Source organism: Odocoileus virginianus, chromosome 21, assembly GCF_023699985.2.
Source record: "Odocoileus virginianus isolate 20LAN1187 ecotype Illinois chromosome 21, Ovbor_1.2, whole genome shotgun sequence".
NCBI classification, from domain to species: Eukaryota; Metazoa; Chordata; class Mammalia; order Artiodactyla; family Cervidae; genus Odocoileus; species Odocoileus virginianus.
Window position 1 is genome coordinate 11,617,338 of NC_069694.1, and position 24,070 is coordinate 11,641,407.

The 24,070-nt window shown below is 35.7% G+C and overlaps 1 long non-coding RNA gene across 1 annotated transcript in view; it reads left to right on the plus strand.

The window, feature by feature from the left end:
• The window catches only part of LOC139030261 (uncharacterized), a 106,601-nt gene that overhangs the window by 77,476 nt on the left and 5,055 nt on the right, over positions 1-24,070 (plus strand). Inside the window, exon 2 of the long non-coding RNA XR_011482568.1 lies at positions 12,049-12,115. This is a non-coding gene — a long non-coding RNA (uncharacterized lncRNA). The remainder of the gene's footprint in view (positions 1-12,048; positions 12,116-24,070) is intronic.

Consider the following 24,070-nt stretch of genomic DNA (forward strand, 5'->3'; position numbering starts at 1 on the left):
GGAGTGAAAATATCTTAAGGAAAAGCTCCCTGATATATTTGTATATATTTTTGTAATAGAAATGGCAACAGATAACCCTAAAACCAGATTTTTATTCAAGAAATCACATTCAAAGCAATGTTTTGGCTTTAATTAGAGTTATTCAATTTTCCCATCATATCTATGCCAGATACAAGTACTTTATCAGAATTATAACCTATCTATGAGAATAGACATGTCACTTCTTATAGTTGCTAGTTTTTGAACAAAGCCTTGCATATGGTAGCTATGACGTATTTGCTAAATGAATGAATGTTCTGAAAACAATAGACAGTTGAAGTATTTCTAATATAATGTAAGAAATTTACATTGTATCATTTAAATTATATATGAAAAATGACAAACTGATAAACCAAACAAAAAAGAAACACTTTTTTTTAAGATCAAAATTATCTCAGAGAAATAAGCAAATATAGAAGATAGACAAAGAGGGGCCAACACGTGCAAAATAGGAAGCTTCAAATTAGGAAACGAAATGTAGAGAGCAAATGTATAATTGTATACTCTAGTATATTGAAGAGAACTTGGCCTTTGAGAATAATTGCTCTTTGTAGTACAAATTACATATATATATATATATACTTCTTCTGGTGGCTCACAAATAGAGTCTGCCTGCAATGCAGGAGAAACAGTTTTGATACCTGGGTCAGGAAGATACCCTGGAGGAGGAAATAGCAACCCACTCCAGATTCCTGCTGGGAAAATCCCATGAACAGAGGAGCCTTGTGGCTTGTGGGCTGCAATCTGTGAGGTTGCAAACACTCAAATACAACTGAGTACATGCATGCATGCATGCATGTTTATATAATAAACAAAATCTTTATACTTATAGGAATTATTTAGGTACCTGTGTGCATGCCAAGGCACTTCAGTCATGTCCAACTCCTTGCAACCCTGTGGACTATAGCCCACCAGGCTCCTCTGTCCATGGGATTTTCCAGGCAAGAAGACTGGAGTGAGTTGCCATACCCTCCTCCAGGGAGCATTCCCAACCCAGGGATGGAACCCAAGTCTATTAGGTCTCCTAGATAGACTGCTGGGTTCTTTACCACGTACCTAGAAAATGGCTAAATCTGAAAATTGAATTCTATTGTGTAAATCAAATATATTGCATTTGAATATAAATTTTGTTTTGAGTTTGTTATATACATGGGACAAAATTTTCTCAAAGTTTGTTAAAATTTTCTAGATCCAGGCTAATTATACCAAGATTTTCAAGCTGAATTTAAAAGTCTAAGATGGAGGTCAAATTTTGGAACTGGAACTTACATAAATTGGGTCCTGATTACTTAAGTTCTTTAATAGAGTTTTCTTCATTCAGAAACCACCCTTGAGGACAACTAAAAGTGCATCAACAGGCTGATGGAGTTTTAGTGCTTAGGACATAATTACACCCGAGAAATTATAGATGCGGCTGGTCTAGGAGGCTTTCCTAGAAGGTGGTCACTTATCTTCATTATTAAAATAAGAAAAGAACACTTGCACATTGTAGGATGTCCCCCTTCCTTTTGCTATAACTTCTTGTGATAGTTTGTCTATGAATCATATTTACCGCTTAGCAGAAGGTCCACAGCTGTAGGTTTCATTCTTACTGTGGAGGTAGTACAGTGCAGAGAATGGAAGCAAAGTTCAGAACATTTAGGCCAGAAGCAATGAGCCCGCATCATTAGCACTTCAGTGGATCACTCTAAAGGAATTAGCATCAATTTGAATGATGTCTGCAGTACTCTCTTCTCTGGGAGCAACTGCTCCACTTTCCTGTTTTTTGAACTACTTACATGAAAGAGAAAACTATTGCTTAAGAGATCCCCTGATCCGAGGAGCCAGGAAAGACTCCCACTGCAGGAAACTATTGAGGGAGGAATGTAACTTACTCTTCAAGGAATATGCTTTATTCTCACAAATATACACCTATACCGATAGACACTGGTGTCTCAATATGCAAATATGCATGTTTTCCTTAATCCTAGGAGTATACTGTTGATTAGAAAAAAAGATTTCAAATCTAAAGATCAAACAAAGTGGAGCAATTCAGAATGTTAAATCTGTTGGGGGGTGGTGTGGAACTTCAAAGATTATTAGGCTTACTCTCTCATTTTAGAGTCTATAGCACAAAATAGGTTCAATAGATTTTCCAATTTATACCTAACACCCTGTTAGTCTCGAAAAACATATTTGGTTTCCATTTTCATGTTTATTTGCACTTAGCAACTATAGAGCTAAGATTAAGCTGTTTCTCTGAATACACTGAAATTAGATAACAATTGTTATGTGTAATCGGAGAAGGCAATGGCACCCCACTCCAGTACTCTTGCCTGTAAAATCCCATGGATGGAGGAGCCTGGTGGGCTGCAGTCCATGGGGTCGTGAAGAGTCAGACACGACTTCACTTTCACTTTCACTTTTCACTTTCATGCATTGGAGAAGGAAATGGCAACCCACTCCAGTGTTCTTGCCTGGAGAATCCCAGGAATGGCTGAGCCTGGTGGGCTTCCATCTACGGGGTCGCACAGAGTTGGACACGACCGATGCAACTTAGCAGCAGCAGCAGCAGTTACCTATAATAGCTTGCTGACTTTACTCTCAGGAAGCCTATTTGGGGTATGTCTGTAGAAACTATGCCCTATTGCTGTTACATTTCTTCCTCTCATGTAACTAGAGGCATGTTTCCACTAAATTTGCAAATACTCTCTTGTTCCACATAATCTTGTCTTCATTTAATTTATTCTGATATATAGGGTTTAAAGTTGAGACTTGCCTGATATATATTCGTGGTTGATGTGGATACCGAGCATAACATAGAGAATTTCGAACATACCCAAAGCAAGAAAATATGACCTCTGTGCTATCTTCTTTAGTTCTAGGTGGAAATCCTATTATTTTTTCAAATCTCCTCCTCCTGACAGAAGGAACCAAGCAACCAAGTTATGTGATCCAGGTCCTCAATCATCCAGTTGATTTCCCCTTCTGCGAAGACCTACATCTGGCTCTTAAGAGTTTGGCCAAACCCTTTAAGAGTAAAGAACAGTGGGAATTCAACCCAGGTTGGCTTATAGGGTTTTCAAAATAGAAGGCAGGGCAGAAAGTTTTGTCCTTTTTACCAAAGAACCACTTTCCCCACTCTCCATCCTTGAAAGCAGTTCCTATAGGATCTTGTTCCCAGTGAGTTTTCTTGAATTATGGCCTTCAAATTGATATATGGATGGACCAAGAAAAGTTCTTATTATAAAGAACTTTTTCACTTTCACACTTTTCACACTTTTCAATGTGTGAAAACTCAAAAAACTTGTACTGTGTCAGGAAGCATTTAGCAGGAGGCTTCCTTTGTGCTGTTTTGGATCTGTCAGGAATCCTCTGGTCCTTATTAATTCCTGAATATTCAGGAATTAAGAGGAGAGGCACCCCTTTCCCTGGGCTGAGGAATCCAGGCATTTCCTTCTTAGGTTTTCAATATGGTGATAAGTACCCTCTTCCTTCCTATGAACCATACAGTAAAAAGTGATTGTTTACAACTCTCTCTCTTTAATAGGGATCGCCTTATGTTTAGTACATCTGGAATTTTAATCTTTATCTTTGCTGAGAGTAACTACCTTGTAAGACAGTATATATGCCCACACCATGTTGATTAAAACACTTTTGCTCCATCAGAGCTTGAGTCCCTGTGTCTTTCTTTCTTTCTTTCTCTATCTCTCTATTTCTGGCTGATTCCCTGGAGCATGAAAGCCGGCCGCGTAACCCAGGGAATATTAGCCTCTTTCCTTCTTTCACTCTCTCATCGTCGACTCCGGACCACCGGTGTTCCGGTCCAAGAAAACTAACAGTACTGAATGGGAAGACTATTAATGTAAGGTCATAACTTGATTCTTGGATTTTGGATAATGGTGTTTTATTAGAGGATGTTGCTTTCTTCAGTTTGTAAGCAGCTATCGGAGAGTGGGCATATAATCTTCAGTTTAGATAAGTAAGTAATTGGAGAAATTAAGGACCAAGAATTCCTTGGAAGGACTCCAAAAACTGTTTACTTAGCTGGAAACTGTTAAGAGAATCCCAATGTGGTTCTGATAAAGAAATGCATTGTTTCTATATCTTGCAATGTGAAAATACAAGTGAAAAATTAAAAATAAAACAAAGGCAATTGTCAGGAAGCATTTAACAGGAGGCTTCTTGTGTGCTGTTATGTATCCGTCAGGAAACTTTTGGCCCTTATTAATTCCTGAATATTCAGGAATTAAAAGGAGAGGCACACCTTTCCCTGGGCTGAGGAATCCAGGCATTTCCTTTGTTAGTTTCTCATGATGGTGATAAGTACCCTCTTCTTTCTTTAGTAGGGATCACCTTGTGTTTGCTAAGTCAGAATTTTAATCTTTATCTTTGCTGAGAATAACTACCTTGTAAGACAGTATATATGCCCACACAATGTTGATTTAAACACCTTTGCTCCATCAGAGCTTTGATCCCCATGTCTGTCTCTCTCTCTCTCTTTCTTTCTTTCTTTCTTTCTCTCTCTCTCTCTATTTCTGGTTGATTCCCTGGAGCGTGAAAGCTGGCTGCATAACCCAGGGAACATTAGCCTCTTTCCTTCTTTCACTCTCATTGTCACCTCCGGACCACCAGGTTCTGGCCCATTAAAGGACCAACAGGCAATGTAGTACTCTAACAAGCAGATGAAGAGAATAGGGAGCCTCTCTTTTGGATATATTTTAAACACAATGATAAAGAATATTTAAAATAATATTGTTTATTAATAGAACATTTTCTCCAATGTACAAATATTATTTAAATTCACCAACAAAAGTCCGTCTAGTCAAAGGTATGGTTTTTCCAGTAGTCGTGTATAGATGTGAGAGTTGGACTATAAAGAAAGCTGAGTGAAAAAAAAAAAAGGCAGGAAAGCTGAGTACCAAAGAATTGATGCTTTTGAACTGTGGTGTTGGAGAAGATTCTTGAGAGTCCCTTGGACTGCAAGGAGATCCAACCAGTCCATCCTAAAGAAAATCAGTCCTGAACATTCATTGGAAGGACTGATGCTGAAGTTGAAACTCCAATACTCTGGACATTTGATGCGAAGAACTGACTGATCTGAAAAGATTCTGATGCTGGGAAAGATTGAAAGCAGGAGGAGAGTGGAATGACAGAGGATGAGATGGTTGGATGGCATCAGTGACTCAATGGACATGAGTTTGAGCAAGCTCCAGGAATTGGTGAAGGACAGGGAAGCCTGGCATGCTGCAGTCCATGGGGTCACAAATAGTTGGACACAACTGAGCGACTGAACTGAACTGAACTGAACACCTGGGTGAACAGAATTAGTGTCATTAAAATAGTAGCTTTAGAAAGCAACTGTGTCCGTTCTTTCTTGTGAGGTTACAGTGGAAAGATGGCCATCTAAGAAGTGGGCTCTCACCAGACATTAGTTCTGCTGGAACTTTAATCTTGGGCTGGTCAGCTTCCAGAACAGTAAAAAATAAATTCTGTTTTTTATAAGCCATCTACTTTATAGTAGCCCAGAAAGACTAAGAGTATCATTCATTTATGATAATAAAATAAGGTAAAACCTTTAAGTACTAAATGGCTGAAAGTCAGCTTGAACTGAGGAAGGAAAATGCAGCTCTGAACTTAATCCCTGGGGGAGGATAGACAGGTAAGGTCAGGAGCAAACTTAAGAAGAAAACTTGTTTCACTTAAGATCATGTGGAAGATTTTGTGACAAAGGATTATAACTCAAATGATGTGTTGACAGTTTACACACTTCAGATCAACACATATAGAGCCAGTAGTGGGGTCTTCATGACCCCTCATGAGATTGAGAAGGAAAGTTACCTCCTAAGGAGGTCTCATTAATGCAGATGCACACCACACACTAAAATGGAGGGAAGAAGAAAAAATAAAATAAAAATAAAATGGAGAGAAGAGACCCAAATAGACAATAAAACATTTTATGTTTTTTTTTTCTTGCCTTGATATCAAATATGAATTTGATTTCACCAATATTTATGCATAAAATTGTTTGGGTTAAGATTAGATGGATAACAAAATGCAATTTAATTTTAAGAAAAGTTGGTTTTTGCGTAAGTATTTATTTGCAAACATATGCTAAATCCAACTTCTTTTTAATTACACTGAATGAGTGTGTTGGAAGAAAGAAAGTGGGGCTTGAGATGATGGTCACATCCTATGTCTCAAGTGAGTTTCTGGGATGGCCGTGTAGTGTGGATTCTTGGCTTCACACATAAAAGAATTTGAGAGTGAGCCATCGTAAGTGAAAGAAGGTATATTCAGGAAGATATATACTCTATAGACTGAGTGAGCCATCTCAGAAGGCAAGAGGCCCCAGGGTACTCTGTTGTCAGTTTTTATAGGAGTGGGTAATTTCATGGGCTAATAAGTAGCAGGATTATTTAACTATTTTGGGGAAGAAGTGGGGATTTCCAGGAAATGGCATACTGCCCCCTTTCTGACCTTTGTTCGGCCTCAGAAGTGTCATCGACCCTGTGTGTGTGCATCATTTATGCCGCTGTGTTACAATGAGTGTGCACTGAGGTTGGATGTCTTGTGGAAGGCAGTTCATCCACCATCTTGGACCTAATTGATTCTAGCCAGTTTATATTGTGTCCTCAGTGGCTGTCCTTCATTTAAAGGTTGTGCCCTGCCCTCTTCCTGTCCCAAGTGTATACTCAATGAATTTTTTTTTTCTGGTTGTGTGCTTATATTGCCTAGAATAATATAATAATAAGGCCTAAAGAAATCCCATGGTATTAGATTAAAATAAATATTTTGAGAACCTTTACATATTATGATTATGAATCTCTAGTTTCATTGCCTATTTTTCTCTCCTTAACAAAAGTACTTATAGTAACCAATAATAGAGTGGAAACTAAGTCTTCTGTAAAAATATACTGTATACAATTTTTTTCATAGAGTATTTAAGGTTAATAAAGACTCTTTACACAATTTACATTTAAAAAGATATCTGATTTCTGAAAGTGGAATTGAATACAAATTTTAGCACTCTTTATTATCATCTTAACTCTTACTTTTTTTCTTTGATTTCAATGCCCTGAATACCAAGCACTTAGTTGATAATTAGTACTTTAACAAGAAAATTGCTTCTTTGCTTCAGGTCAGTGATCAGCAATAATTAAAGTAGCTAAAACACTAAGAAAATAGGCTAGTAAGTAGAAGAACATAGTAATCAATTCAGTTTTAAGTTGTTAATTAACATAGGCAAAGACACATGCAAAAACAAAAATGCCTTCCAATCAATAAACATGATTCCGTTTTTGTACTATTGAATAACTTTAGCTTAATTTAACCTTTATTATTCTTAATGTTTTGCATTAAGATCTAAATAAACACATGATAGAGAGGTGATTTTTACTTCAGTAAAGAAGGTATCAAACAAATAAAAAATTAAAAATTACTGGCAAGGGCCAGGTAATCTGAGTAGAACCTAAACTCTCCAAATAGAAACAAAAATAGAATTAAAGGTGTTTTGATTATAAAGTAAGTCAAGTTGGGAATCACCATGTTTCTTTATTTGCACAAAAAAGCTGCAGAAAAATTATTAGAAGAAAGCTATTACATTAAATATATTTCATTCAATTTTTTCTGTTCATCAATTCTTTCAAAAAATATCTGTTAGGTATTGCATCAATCACTGAGATACAATGTTAGAAAAACAGAATCAGGCCTTATCCTGCTCTTAATTAATATAAAATCATATGCCACAAAGGAAGGAATATGGAAACATATTTTATGTAACATAGGTTGTATCAGTTCAGTTCAGTTCAATTGCTCAGTCATGTCTGACTCTCTGCGACCCCATGAATCACAGCATGCCAGGACTCCCTGTCCATCACCAACTCCTGGAGTTTATTCAAGCTCATGCCCATCGAGTCAGTGATGCCATCCAGCCATCTCATCCTTTGCTGTCCCCACTCCTCCTGCTCCCAATCCCTCCCAGTATCAGGGTCTTTTCCAATGAGTCAACTCTTCCCATGAGGTGGCCAAACTATTGGAGTTTCAGCTTCAGCATCAGACCTTCCAATGAACACCCAGGCTTGATCACCTTTAGGATGGACTGGTTGGATCTCCTTGCAGTCCAAGGGACTCTCAAGAGTCTTCTCCAACTCCACAGTTCAAAAGCATCAATTTTTCAGTGCTCAGCTTTCTTCACAGTCCAACTCTCACAACCATACATGACCACTGGAAAAATCATAGCCTTGACTATATGGACCACTGTTGGCAAAGTAATGTCTCTGCTTTTTAATATGCTATCTAGTTTGGTCATAACTTTTCTTCCAAAGAGTAAGTGTCTTTTAATTTCATGGCTGCTATCACGATCTGCAGTGATTTTGGAGCCCCCCAAAATAAAGTCTGACACTGCTTCCACTGTTTCCCCATTTATTTCCCACGAAGTGATGGAACCAGATGCCATGATCTTAGTTTTCTGAATGTTGAGCTTTAAGCCAACTTTTTCATTCTCCTCTTTCACTTTCATCAAGAGGCTTTTTAGTTCATCTTCACTTTCTGCCATAAGGGTGGTGTCATCTGCATACTAAGGTTATTGATATTTCTCCTGGCAATCTTGATTCCAGCTTGTGCTTCTTCCAGCCCAGCATTTCTCATGATGTACTCTGCATAGAAGTTAAATAAGCAGGGTGACAATATACAGCCTTGACATACTCCTTTTCCTATTTGGAACCAGTCTGTTGTTCCATGTCCAGTTCTAATTGTTGCTTCCTGATCTGCATATAGGTTTCTCAAGAGGTGGGACAGGTCGTCTGGTATTCCCATCTCTTGAAGAATTTTCCACAGTTTATTGTGATCCACACAGTCGAAGGCTTTGGAATAGTCAATAAAGCAGAAATAGATGTTTTTCTGGAACTCTCTTGCTTTTTTGATGATCCAGAGGATGTTGACAATTTGATCTCTGGTTCCTCTGCCTTTTCTAAAACTAGCCTGAACATCTGGAAGTTCTCAGTTCACATATTGCTAAAGCCTGGCTTGGAGAATTTTGAGCATTACTTTACTAGTGTGTGAGATGAGTGCAATTGTGCAGTAGTTTGAGCATTCTTTGGGATTGGAATGAAAACTGACCTTTTCCAGTCCTGTGGCCACTGCTGAGTTTTCCAAATTTGCTGGCATATTGAGTGCAGCACTTTCACAGCATCATCTTTCTGGATTTGAAATAGCTCAACTGGAATTCCATCACATCCACTAGCTTTGTTCATAGTGACGCTTTCTAAGGCCCACCTGATTTCACATTCTGGGATGTCTGGCTCTAGGTGAGTGATCACACCATTGTGATTTTCTGGCTCGTGAAGATCTTTTTTTGTACAGTTCTTCTGTGTATTCTAGCCACCTCTTCTTAACATCTTCTGCTCCTGTTAGGTCCCTACTGTTTCTGTCCTTTAGTGAACCCACCTTTGCATAAAGTGTTCCCTTAGTATCTCTAATTTTCTTGAAGAGATCTCTAGTCTTTCCCATTCTGTTGTTTCCCTCTATTTCTTTGCATTGATAGCTAAGGAAAGCTTTCTTATCTCTCTTTGCTATTCTTTGGAACTCTGCATTCAAATGGGAATATGTTTCCTTTTCTCCTTCACTTTTCATGTATAATATGGGTTAAATAGATCACTATATTTCATGAGCATTAATTAAAACTTTGCCATGTAGTATGCTAACCAAATTATGTGATGCTTTAATAAGTTGTGATTAAACAATTCTTAGGCAACTGACAATTTTTCTTTGAAAAATACATGTTGGGGTGTTGTGTTCAAAATTCAAAAATGCTGTAGTAAATGATCACTGGCAAGTGAATTTTGAAATCAAAATTTAAAAGAATAAAAATGTAGAAATGTAACATTAAAACAATTTTTCAAGATACATTTTGTGTTGAATTTCCTATATGAGTCAAAAATAGAACATATACAGATAAATACAGTCCCTCTAATATTTATTTAAGATATTTAAAAATATGTTTGCTTAGCAATAATCTGAGTAGAAATTGTTAGAATTATAAGTAAAGCACTGCATGTACCCAAGTGTTCATAGCAGAATTATTTATAACAGTCAAACTAGAGAACAAAAATATCCAACAACAAATGAATGGATAAAGAATAAGTGGTATATACATAAATGGAGTATTACTGAGCCACAAAAAAGAATGTAATTATGTCATTTGCAACAATGTGAATGGACCTAGAGGATATTATTTTCTTAGTGAAATAAGTCAAATAAAGAAAAATATTGCATGTTATCACTTATATGTAGAATCTAAAAAGATAAAACAAACAAATGTATATAACAAAATAGAAACAGATACACAGATACAGAAAACAAGCTAGTAGATAACAATGGGGACTGGGAAAAGGAGAGAATAAGATAGGGTAGAGGATTGATAGATACAAACTACTGTGCATAAAATCATAAGCATCAAGGATCTATTGTACAGCGCAGCAAAATATGGTCATTAGTTTTTAATAACTTTAAAAGGAATATAATCTATGAAAATATTGACCCACTATGCTGTTCACCTAAAACTAATATCATATTGTAAATCAGCTATATTTCAATTAAAATATAAAATAAAGAAGTTAAGCACTGACCACTGTCTGCATTGAAATCACAATTTGATACTTACATGTGACTTTCTTAAACTCTTGTGAGAGATATTTTGAACAGAAAATCTAACATCTGAGATTTAATAATAGCCAATAACTATGTTTCTATCTTTAGTTGTAAACAGTTCTCTTACAGTAGTAAACCAGCTCTTCAGAATAAATAAATTCACAAAGCCTTAATATAACATTTGTCAATTTTTATAGTATAAATACTCCCACAATGGTCAATTTCAATATACTAACATTTTAACTGAAACTTGGGAGAAAGTTGGGCACTTGCTCAGCAGTATATACTTGATTCAGCACAAAATTGGTTTCATCTTTTAAGATGCATTGCTGCCTAGTAAATCGATATGTATGCCCAATTTATTTCTAAACCTATTGCAGAAGTTAGAATATTTGGAACACTTTTTAAATAATGTAGAGAGATAAATACACAGTATAAGACTCCAGTCTACATTCTTTCTTTTCAAAATATCCCTTCTCATTTTCAAGAGACAAATTATTTTCATAAAAAGTGAGTTTGTGATTTTTTTCCTGAAAAAAGTAGCAAATAACACTGCAAAGCAGTGCTAACATTAAAAGGTTACAGAGTTTTGGCAAGCCACACCACTCTTTTGGCTTTCTTCCCGTGGAGGATAATATTGAGCTACATGTTAATTCTTCTTGGCATCAATTCTGTTGATTTTAGTTTTGGAAATACTGTCTAGTAGTGTTAAGTTAAAATGTCACTACTCCATGTTTTTTGTTTTTTTTTTGGATGGAAATTGTTGCTAGAGATAATGACAAAAATAATCAAGAGAACCACATTGAATTAAAAGAAGCATGACCAATACCATAACACATTTTTCACTTGGCATCATAATTCAGAGATTAAGGATATCAGAAGTGAAGCAGCAGGAAAACAGCTTACTGCAGGCAGCATAGTGTCATAATTTAGCAGTGTATGCTGGGATAGAGTTCAAAGAATTAGGCATCATTGTCACTATCCCTCTGAGGCCAACAACAAATCAAAAAGAGAAAGAAAAATTCGGAAGTCACATTTATAAACCCAAAGGAATAGTACATTATGCTGAACCTACATACAAAGGAAAATAAGAAAACATAAATGGGAAGTGAAAATACTGTTTTGAGAGATGAAAAAAAATGAGTTTTGGATGATTCTTATTCATTAAGTGATGCTGTATTTAAGCAAGGTTAAAAAAGAAAATCACATTTCATGGAAGATTGGTTGGCTCAGAGGTTAAAAGGGCAAGGCATCAGAGAATAGTCAGAGGGAGAGATTTCTCAAGGATACAAAAAAAAAAAAAAAAAAAAGAATGGGTTATATTTTAAATATTCAAAAAGAAAATAAAGCTAGAGTTTTTCTTTTTTCTTTTTTTTTAAGGCTATCGAAGAATAAGTCAAGGGAACGGAAGATGGTTCCAGTAAAGCCCTGGCATCTGAAACTTGAGGTATCCTCTCCCTTGCTAGAGATTCTCTTTCTCATACTAATTTTTAACCTCAAACTGTAAATTCTGTGCCATCGATTTTTATCCTGAATCCTATCAACTACCTGTCTGGCTGGCTTTGGAGTCTATATTTTATCTCTTTCTTTTGTGTCCTGCTGTGTAAACTAAGAATCTCTGTTCTTGAAACTTTATATAAACCGAATATCTAACTACTGATCACTTGGCTGCCAGATGTGTGACTTAAAATTGCTCCTTGTGAAGGGTTAACCCAGAAAATATAACTCACTGGAAAGACAACAAAGTTTTTCCCCTGATAGCAATTATATCTGAATAGAATCATAAAGAGATACAGGTGGATACAAAGCCAGCCAGAGCTAAACAGATGGAAATTTGTTTACAGGAATATCTTCATATTATCAGAGATCTTGGTATGTTAAACTTGCTTTTCATTCCCTTAAAATCTTTGATTTGGGGAATCAGAATATATATTAATAATTAAAAATTTAGCCATTCTTATTTTTTCTTTCTTCCATAACACCTTTCATATCAGGATTCCCTTTAACTTTAGATCTTTAAGACATATTGAAGAGTATATAATCAGGATATCTGAAAAGAAGTTTTCACAACAAATTTTCTGTGAAGAATTGTGAAGTGTTTCAAACTTTACCGTGTTTGCAAGCCAACAAGTTAGTATACCACACTTTCTTGAATACTGCTATTAATAGAAGGCAGTATTTCCCTGGTGGCTCAGATAGTAAAGAATCCGCCTGGCAACACAAGAGACCTAGGTTCAATTCTGGATCAGGAAGATCCCCTTGAAACGGGAATGGCAATCCACTCCAGCATCCTTGTCTGGAGAATTCCTTGGACAGAGGAGCCTGGTGGGCTACTGTCCAAGGTGATCACAAAAAGTCAGACACAACTGATCAACTAATACCTTGATGAGTCTCATGAGTCAGGGAAAAGACAGTTTATTAATCACAGCAATGCAGTAAACATTGTATTATCATTTTTGATAAGTCCTCTGACTGTCAGTTTCTACAGAGCTATACAAAAAGAGTCAGAGGATACTTGCACACATAGTTTCATTGTAGTTGCAGACCCTAAGCTTCAGGAACTCAAATCTTTTAAAACAGTATTCAGAATTCCTGCTCCTTTTTTCTGGAGAGATATATTTTCTTTGTGCCAAGTCCCCTCAGTGTATAAGTCTCCTGGGAAAAAATAGTCTGGGGCAAGATTAAGTTAGTACCTCTACTCTTAGATGTGCAGAAACATGAAAAGCCTTTGGAGAGTCATCTCTGATCACAAAAGTGAGGAAATACATAGAAGGGAAGAAATGCAATTTTATGTTGACTTTGTTAATTAGTACAACTTACTATACTCAATTTATGCTGGAGAGTGTTATTTTAGGTATGTGTTTCTTCTTTAAAAATAATCATTTCCAAGAACTAAAGCATTGTCTAGTTTCAGTTATGGAGAGCAAGTATTTAGTTTTTAAGAAGCATGAGGAAGCAAAATGATGTTTCATTTCCAGGCTATTGTCTGTTTTTTTATAAGGCACTAAGAAATGTCCTTCATCCATGGGATTCTCCAGGCAAGAATACTGGAGTGGGCTGCCATTTCCTTCTCCAGGGGATCTTCCCGATGCAGGGATCGAACTGAGGTCTCCCGCCTTGCAGGCAGACACTTTACCCTCTAAGCCACCAGGGAAGCTCAAGAAATGTCTCCTTGGATTGTGCTTACTTTCTAGCCATGTGGCTTCACGTGACTTGTGTTTCCAAAATTTGGCAGACTTCCATGCTGTGCTCTATTTCTACTCAGTTGAAATCTTCAAAGGAAGACCTTGAAAACCTGGAATTTTAACAAGTACCACTAACTGATTCTGATAATTAGAACAAGTTGGGAAAGTGGCTCAGAGCAACTGTGTTTGTAGCTTTAGCTGTGTAAATTAAATGAAAATAATTGAGCCTCAAATCCACATAATCTAAATGCTAACATCCAAATGTTCTTCATTATGATATCTCAAGTTTATTAGACTCTGGTCCTCTGGTAGATGTGTTCATAAATGCTTTAAGTGCTTTATCGAGGTTACCACTATGATGCAGGGTGATGTTATCACATCCATCTTCTTGTTGTGAAATAAGCCCAATGAAGATAAGTAATTTGTCTAAGATGATGAGTGGAGTAATGGATGCTTGAAGCCAGGTCACCAATTCAAGTGCCTGGGCTCTTCCTATCTTAATTACTTACTTTACATCTATGAATGTTTAACAAAAATATCATCCACCTTTGCTTCTTAGTCTAAGTTCATCCAGACATTATAATGTGAAGATCCACTCTTTAATCACTCTTCTATCCCTGCCTCATTCCAAATCCTAAATGTTAAGTACACAGAGAACTACAAAAGAATGGCCTATTACTAAAAATTATGCTGTCATTGTTTTGTCCATTTATACTGTAAAATGTTTACATGTGAATAGACTTTTAGCTGACACTGTACTTATTTGTGGAGAGAAAAGAGAACCCATTTTGGCAGTATTAGGTTTCTTATTGGAAATCCCAAATTTAGTTTTCATGTATCACCTGTGACATTAATATAATTATAGCATACAATGTATGCTTTCTATGCATACAGTTCTGCTAATATTTTCTTGTGTTTTAATAGTGCTTCAACTTCTAACTACAGGCAGACTCTTTGAAGGTGGCATTAAATAAACCGCTCTTATCAATGGGAGTTTTAAATGTGGCTCAGGGCTCCTGGTACACAGCAGAGTGACTAAATGTGGTAAAAATAAGCAAATGCTGCACAGATGCTCTTAGCTGACTTCTTCATTTCCAGCTTATTAAATGGTCTTTTTGCAAACCTATAGATAGTTATTCATGCAGATTCTCTATCAAGGGTGCTTCAGGAGAGGTTGCCTATTCTGAGTTAATGAGAAAAGTCCTAATTAAGGTTGCCATATGTTCAATTGCATTTATAAATGGAAAAAATGGCCCTTTTTTTCTTTCTTTGCTGCTGCTACTACCACTGTCATCTCCTGCTGCGATGGGTGTCACTGAAGCAGTTACTGTTTCAACAGTCTCCTCTGTGATTCCAGCATGTTCATCCCAGGCCTGCACTATTTCATGAGATATTCTTGGCACGCGCAGCTGAATTCCTGCAATGCTTGCTTATGAAAATATCTTTCTAGAGATCTATGTCTGTATTGAATGCAACAATGTCTTCAATTTTATCCTGGGGATACAGATCTCACCATGCTGCCAAAACATATTCTTCTTTTCATGCATTTAATCTATTCTGGAGCACATGGAGAGTCCAAGAGTCAGGATTGCCCTCCCGAGCCCTGGTCCCTTTTGCTGTGATATTTGGGCTTCCTTTGGGGCCTTTTCTTCTATGCAGGTGCAAAACATTTATTTGAAACTTTATGATTGAAAGTCAAGTAAATACTCTTAAGTGTAAACTGGTACTACCTTGAGCCTAAAACTGCTTGGAGAAACATAATTTCTTCTTCAATTACCCATGCCAAACATTTGAAAACTGTAAAATAAAAATTTCTAATTTATTGAAGATATCAGACCATTTTTAACAGCATTATATTAGGTTTTGGGGCTTCCCCAGTGGCTTAGTGGTAAAGAATCCACCTGCCAATTCAGGAGATGCTGATTCCATCCCAGTGTTAGGAAGATACCCTGGAGAAGGAAATGGCAACCCACTCCAGTATTCTTGCCTGGGAAATCCCATGAATAGAAAAGCCTGTGGCTATAGTGCATAGGCTGCAAAAGAGTCAGGCAGAACTTAACGACTAAACAATTTATTCTACACTGTTTAGTCATATGATAAGCATGTACTGTGCACCTATTATGACCTTTATACTTCCTGGGGAGTTAAAAGTATAATTATCATCTATTTTCAAGGATCGAATAGCCATAGTCCTCAGTGATTTTCATGCACATATGCATAGGTTATATGACAGTAAATATATATAACTATACTGCTGCTGCTGCTACTAAGTCACTTCAGTCGTGTCCAACTCTGTGCAACCCCATAGACAGCAGCCCACCAGGCTCCTCTGGCCCTGGGATTCTCCAGGCAAGAGCACTGGAGCAGGTCACCATTTCCTTCTCCAAATGCATGCATACATGCTAAGTTGCTTCACTTGTGTCCAACTCTGTGCAACCCCATGGACAGCAGCCCACCAGGCTCCTCCGTCCACAGGATTCCCTAGGCAAGAATACTGAAGTGGGTTGCCATTTCCTTCTCCATATAACTATACTAAACATATACAGTTAATAGATTTGGATAACTTAGATTCCTTATCTAAATAAAGAAAAGGAAAATATAAAAATTATATATATATAATGCTGGTTGCTCAGATGTTTATCGGAACCCGCCTGCCAATGCATGAGACATAAAAGACACAGGTTCGATCCCTGGGTCAGGAAGATCCCCTGGAGAAGGGAATGACAACACATTCCAGTATTCTTGCCTGGAGAATTCCATGGACAGGGGAGTCTGGTGGGCTACATACAGTCCATGGAGTTGCAAAGAGTGGGACTAGATTGAGTGACTAACACACACATCACATCATAATAATGTGATGTTTTATTTATTTTGTTTTGTATCTTTTTCAAGCTACTTATTATTTCTCAACCTTATTTTGTTGTATGGTATGGGTTAAAGAATTTTTTTTTAAATTTTCTATTATTGTTATCCAGTGGAGTGATAACCATCAATGTACTGTCCTTTCCCACTCATTACACTAAAGGAAATGAATAGTTCTCCTAGATTTTACTTGATTGTCTTGGGTATTTCAATTGAAATATTGTATCTACTGCAAATGATAATTTTGTTTTCTTTCAAAATTCATGCCACATTTCAGTTTTTTCCAAGTATTTGAGTTAATTTTCAGGACAATACATATGAAAAACACCTGCCAATTAGCCATTTTCACTGTACTGTAACTGCCTGACATCATGCTTCTGATGGCAGAGACCTCTACTTAAGAAAAATCCATCCTGAACAAACATATCACCAAGGTTAACAAGCCAAGTCACCTCATTGTTGAAGTTGTCATTTTTTTAAGAGCTCTATTTGACTTAGGTAATTGACAGTCTCACTGCTTGCTTTCCCCTTCTTCCACTTTACTGCCAGCCACTGTGTTTTAAATTCAGTAAGAAGTGAACCCATGAAAACCTAGGTACTCTGCCCTCAACCCCAAGAGAAGTGGAAGCCCAGGTCTTCTCTCTCTCTCTCTCCCTCTCCCCCATGATCTCACTGTGTGGTCCCAGGCATGCCATGATCCCTCCAGGACCTATAAGTAATAAACCTGTCTTTTCAAAGTTCTCTGATGTTGTTGCTGAAGTGAATCTTATAATCACAATAAGAACCTCAGGGCTTTACGTCTAAGTCACACATTCAGTGATCCTCCTCAGGCAATTACCCAGCCCTATGGAGGTATTGGTGTTGGCCCATTACTTCAAGAGAAGGGACTCCAAAACTTGGTAACTCCCCATTGTTGGCATGTAATAAAAATGGGAAATATGGTCCAGGCAGTATGTATAGTGAAGCCCCTGAAGATGCAAGAAAATTTGCTAGCTCAAATGAATCCATAAAACATCCAGTAATTAATCACAAAATATTTCATATTTTTTTCTATTTTAGTATAAGTTCACTGAAAAAGTATCTAATGCTTTAAATTAGACAGTTTTTTTTTTTTTTGTATTTGGAAAAACATATGTTAGATAATGAGTAACAGTGTAGCCTAAAAATGTTATGGAAATGTACCTTTAGTCCAACAGAAAACTTCCTGATTGATATTCCTGGTAATATTACCTTGTATAATCAAGGCTAGATAACGCGCTTATCAAGAAATTGGAGATATTAACTTCATATTTGAACCAAAGTCATTATTGTATTTTATTAATCACGTGTTGATTCTTTTTATCCATGAGTAACATTCACTGTTTTGACAATATTTTATTATCCAACTGTGCATAAATACAGAGTTTATAAGTGAAAATAGTATGAAGATCACTTCAGTAAAAGTTGCAGGAACTTTTTTAGATAACTTATCATTTGAGTTAGAATATCGTATACTGGGACTAAAGATCAATCCTTTGAAAAGAAGCTATTTTTGGTCTTTATTCTATAGATTTAGCCCTACAAATTTAATAGAATAGCAGTAATTCCTCAAAGTTTTAACAATTTGAGGAACACCCTGGTTCCATTTTTCATTTTTAGAAGAAACTGATATACGAACATGATAAAGAATCACTGAAGGATGTAAACTGTATCTTCCTAACTATGTATACCTGAGCATGTTCTGAAAGCTAAGATCTGCTGATCTTCCTGAATATGATATATTTGATTATTTTATTAAGGACATCTATCTTCAGTGATTATATTAATTCCATTTATTTTTCAAAATTATACATTAGAGATGATTTAAGACATCAAATTACATTTAATCAGTTCATTCGATGTACTCCGGACTTCTTTCTCTCTCAAAATACATTAAATTTTGAGAAATGTTGAAATTATTTCTTAATGTATAGTTTCACCACATTCTGTGATAATGTTGTATATAGATTGAGTTAATAAATAAAAGGCTAATTTATGTCATAGGTTACAATTGATGTTAATTATATATGAAATGATTTAGTAAAAATAATTGTATATTTTTATAAAGTAATACTGGCATAATGATTAATATCAAGGCAAAATTTTTAAAAATTTAATTCAATATAGGGCTGCCATACTGGGTATTAAAATTATGGGAATAGTTAATCATTTAATTATTCAGTATTATTATTGAGATTGACAAGATATTTAGGATAGCTCCTTATCAGTAGGGGAAATACTTCATTAAGTTTTCTGAATCAGGGTTCAGGCTATATACAGCTGCTCCTGGAGTTATTGATTGCATTATACAGCAATCTATAAAAATGTTTATTTTACCATTTTATCCAATTCTATATTACATACTAAAAATGTTTATAAATCTTATTAGAATAAAATGTCATAATATATCTCCATTTCTAAAATCAAGTCATCTGCATATAGGATAAAGTTTAATTAGATCTATTATTTTATTTTTTTTATTTTTTATTTTTTTAGATCTACTATTTTAAAAGACAATATTCCACAAATTTATATTTTAAAAATGACTAAACATGAGTAACTACTACAGCATCTCTAAAAGAATATTTTAATAGGTTTAAAAATAATTGGAAGAGTACTATCACTGAAAACCTGTTCTTCTTTTGGAAAATAGACAAGATAAATGAATATTTGTGAAGTTTTTATAAAAGGAAATAATATCTAATGAATTCCACAGACTTTAAAAAATGTAGTATTGGAAAGTTTATATGTATATATTCCTTACTAAAGGAAATATAAAAGTACTAATTAATTTAAAACCAACATAAACCTAAAATTTGTTCTCTTTGGGAACATGAGAACCTTTAAATGGCATAAGCTTAGAAATGCCTTATTTGACCCAATAATGTCACAGTTTGCAACATAGCCATAATATTTTCCTGCCAATATATTGTTTAAATATAATTACTTTGAAATTCAAAGGTGTGCAGAAACTTTAACAAGCATAATCTAATCAAGTTTTGAAATGCTTTGCTAGAGCTGACCTTTAAACATGTATTCTAATCAATAATGAAATTTTATTTTACACCCTGTAATAGTACTCTGAATGGCATTATAGAATAATAAGACAAAGTACACTTGAACAAATAAGCTCTCAAACATTTTAATACAGTTTTTAGATTATAGTATTAAAGCAGAGAAGAATATGAAATCTATATGTAAATTACATTTATGGAAAAGTAGTAGGTTCGAGTGGTTCCTTCGAATTGAGCCTTAATTTAAATAAATATTTAAATGTATACTTCTTTTCTAAGTAAATAGTGATTTTAAAGTTCTAATAGGAAAATTCAATTCCAAATAATCACTTTCAAAATGATATTTCTATTTTTGACATTTAACTAAGTATAAGAAACATGATCTAAAATGATTGATGATGGAGAGGGAACTAATTTTTAAAGTATATTATCTACAATAATGTCACTGTTTTATGTGTAGATTTTTAATGTAGCAATAAAATATAATCAACTATAATATTAGTCCCTTAAAAATTATAATCACATTTTATATGATGTATATGTAGTTTAATTATACTCCATTTATACTGGGCCATTTGTTGTTGATACAAATAAGATAATTTCCTCAACAGTGCACTTTGATCCTAATTCCTATGGGGGCAGTTCCCCACAAATCACAATATAATCCCTGTCATGTCTCTAGTCAGCATCCTACAACTGGGATTCAGTTCTTTCAGGCAGTACTAATATTTATAAATGCTTTTCAGAAATTGCATAGGAATTCCAATAATTCCAGATTTTCTCTGAGTTTTACCTGTTTCTGCCATGATTTCTTTAGAGATTCTTTATGTAGCTCTAACATACGTTTTATATTTAGAATTGTCCTTTGCTTCTTTGGAGGAGATATAAAGCTAACTTCCTGACCATTTGTCAGGCACTATAGGTCAAAAACATTCCCTCAAATAAAAATTAAGGCAGGAAAAGAGATTGCAAAGAAATAAAGAACAAAAATCCAGATTGTGCTGAACTCAGAGGAGAAGAAGGTAGCATTCACTGACAGACTAATTACAGTATGTAGACTAAACAACACTTTTGACATGATAACATACAGTAGAAAGTGCCAAGCTGATTCTTTCCAGTTAATACCACAGGATGACACTCGGAGAATTATGAAAACAAGATTGGTGTGTGCATGTGTAAATGTGCTTAGTTACTCAGTCATGTCCAATTGTTTGCAATCCCATGGACTGTAGCCCACCAGGCTCCTTTGTCCATAGGATTGCCTAGGCAAGAATACTGGAGGGGGTTACCACTTCCTCCTCCAGAGGATTTTCCCAACTCAGAGATCTAACCCATGCCTCCTGTGGCTCTTATATTGGCAGGCAGAGTCTTAACCACTGAGCCAGCAGTGAAACCTGCCTGTGTGTATATATGTATGCATATACACATATATACATATGCATGCATACATAAATGTATATATACATATATGCATATGCATACATACATGTATATATACTTATGCACATATACACATACACATACATATATGTATATATACATATATACACACATACATATATGTATATATACATATACACATATATACATACACACATATATACACACACATTTAATGAACAAGAAATATTTAGATAGATTTGGACTAAATTGGTGCTAGTATGAGGAATATTAAATAGGAAATGCATGAATGCATTTATGTTTATAGTTATTTACTGTGTACAGAGTTCTTAAACCTTCCTTTTCATCTAAAATACCTTAGTTTTCTTCATATCATTAAATATTATGATATCTGTGTGCTGTTTTTTGTATTAATATGCAAATCCCCCATTGCAAAGCATTTATATTATTTCCAAATTTTCCAATGTTATAAAGTATAATAAAACAACAAAGCATGCTTATGCTTCATTTTGCACATCTCCAGGATATTTTTAAGCTTTTCTTAACTGCAAGGATTTCAAGCCAGTCAATCCTAAAGGAAAACAGCCCTAAATTTTCATTGGAAGGACTGATGCTAAAGCTGAAGCTCCAGTACTTTGGCTACCTTATGTGAAGAGCTGACTCATTGGAAAAGACCCTAATGCTGAGAAAGATTGAGGGCAAGAGGAGAAGAGGGCACAGAGGATGAGATGGTTGGATGGTGTCACTGAATCAATGGACATGAGTTTGAGCAAACTCAGGGAGATAGTGAAAGACAGGGAAGCCTGGCATGCTGCAATTCATGAGATCCTAGAGTCAGACATGAGTAAGTGCACAACAGCAGAGGAAAGTTCACAGATTATGAAGTACAAATATATAAGTTAACACATAGTGATCACACTTCAGTGTACACCACCTTGATTATGATATATAATATTATTAGCTCTCCAGAATCCCTATACAGATATGTTCCAATTTATTTATTACTCCCTTTCATCTCACAAAGGTAACTACCATTTTAGTTTTTAACTCTATGGCATAGTTTTGCCCATTTTATACCCTGATATAAATGAAATTATATAGAAAAATTCTCTGATATCCTGTTTTTGTTGCTTAATAATACATTTGGGGATTTATTCTTGTTACATATAGCCACAGTTAACTCATTTTTATTGACAGTCTTCTATTGTAGGACTTTATTTAATGGACTTCAAGATCCATTTTACAGGTAGTATGTGCATCACTTTGTAAACTCAGTGGTGGCCACAGGACTGGAAAAGGTCAGTTTTCATTCCAATCCCAAAGAAAGGCAATGCCAAGAAATGTTCAAACTACCACACAATTGCACTCATCTCACATGCCAGGAAAGTGATGCTCTAAATTCTGCAGGCTAGGCTTCATAGTACATGAATCAAGACCCTTCAGGTGTTCAAGCTGTATTTAGAAGAGGCAGAGGAAACAGAGATCAAATTGCCAACATCTAGGATCATAGAAAAAGCGAGACAATTCCAGAAAAACATCTACTTCTGTTTTCTTGATTATGCCTTTGATTGTGTGGATCACAGCGAACTATGGAACATTCTTAAAAAGATGGGAATACCAGACCACCTTACTTGTCTCCTGAGAAATCTGTATGCAGGTCAAAAAGCAATAGTTAGAACTGGACATGGAACAACAGACTGGCTCCAAACTGGGAAAGAAGTACGTCAAGGCTGTATATTGTAACCCTGCTTATTCAACTTATATGAAGAATACATCATGAGAAATGCTGGGCTGGATGAAGCACAAGCTGGAATCAAGATTTCTGGGAGAAATATCAATAACCTCAGATATGCAGATGATACTACCCTTATGGCAGATAGTGAAGAGAAACTGAAGAGCCTCTTGATGAAAGTGAAAGAGGAGAGTGAAAAAACTGGCTTAAAACTCAACATTAAAAAAACAAATTTCATGGCATCCGGTCCCATCACTTCATGGCAAATAGATGGGAAACAATGGAAACAGTGAGAGACTTTCTTTCCTTGGGTTCCAAAATCACTGCAGATGGTGACTGCAGTCATGAAATTAAGAGATGCTTGCTCCTTGGAAAAAAAGCTATGGCAAACCTAGACAGCATATTAAAAAGCAGAAATATTACTTTGCCAACAAAGGTCCATCTAGTCAAAACTATAGTTTTTCCAATAGTCATCTATGGGTGTGAGAGTTGGACCATAAAGAAAGTTGAGCACCAAAAATTTGGTGTTTTAGAACTGTAGTGTTGGAGAAGACTCTTGAGAGTCCCTTGAACTGCAAGGACATCAAACCAGTCAATCCTAAAGGAAATTAGTACTGAATATTCACTGGAAGGACTGATGCTGAAGCTGAAATTTCAATAATTTGGCCATCTGATGTGAAGAACTGACTGCTTAGAAAAGACTGATGATGGGAAAGATTGAAGGCAGGAGAAGAAGGGGATGACAGAGGATGAGATGGTTGGATGGCATCACCAACTAGATGGACATAAGTTTGAGCTAGCTTAGGGAGTTGGTGATGGACAGAAATGCCTGGCATGATGCAGTCCACAGAGTAGCAAAGAGTCGGATATGACTAAGCCACTGAACTGAACTGATGTGCATCACTTCAGTTTGAAGATATTTTCAATAACCCTTCTATAAATATCCTTACATATGCCTTTGTGGTCACATATATACAAATTTTGTTTGTTTGTTTGTTTATGTATCAAGGGGAGAATCAATAAGTCCTGTAATTCACTTTTGCTCAAGTAAACTGACATTTTAATGTTTGTCCCAATTTACATTCCACCATCAGTGTAATATTATTAATTGTTCTGTAAGCCCAACAGCAGTTAGCATTACTAGGCTTTTAAATTCTAGTCACTTTGATTAGTAAATATTAATATTTCAT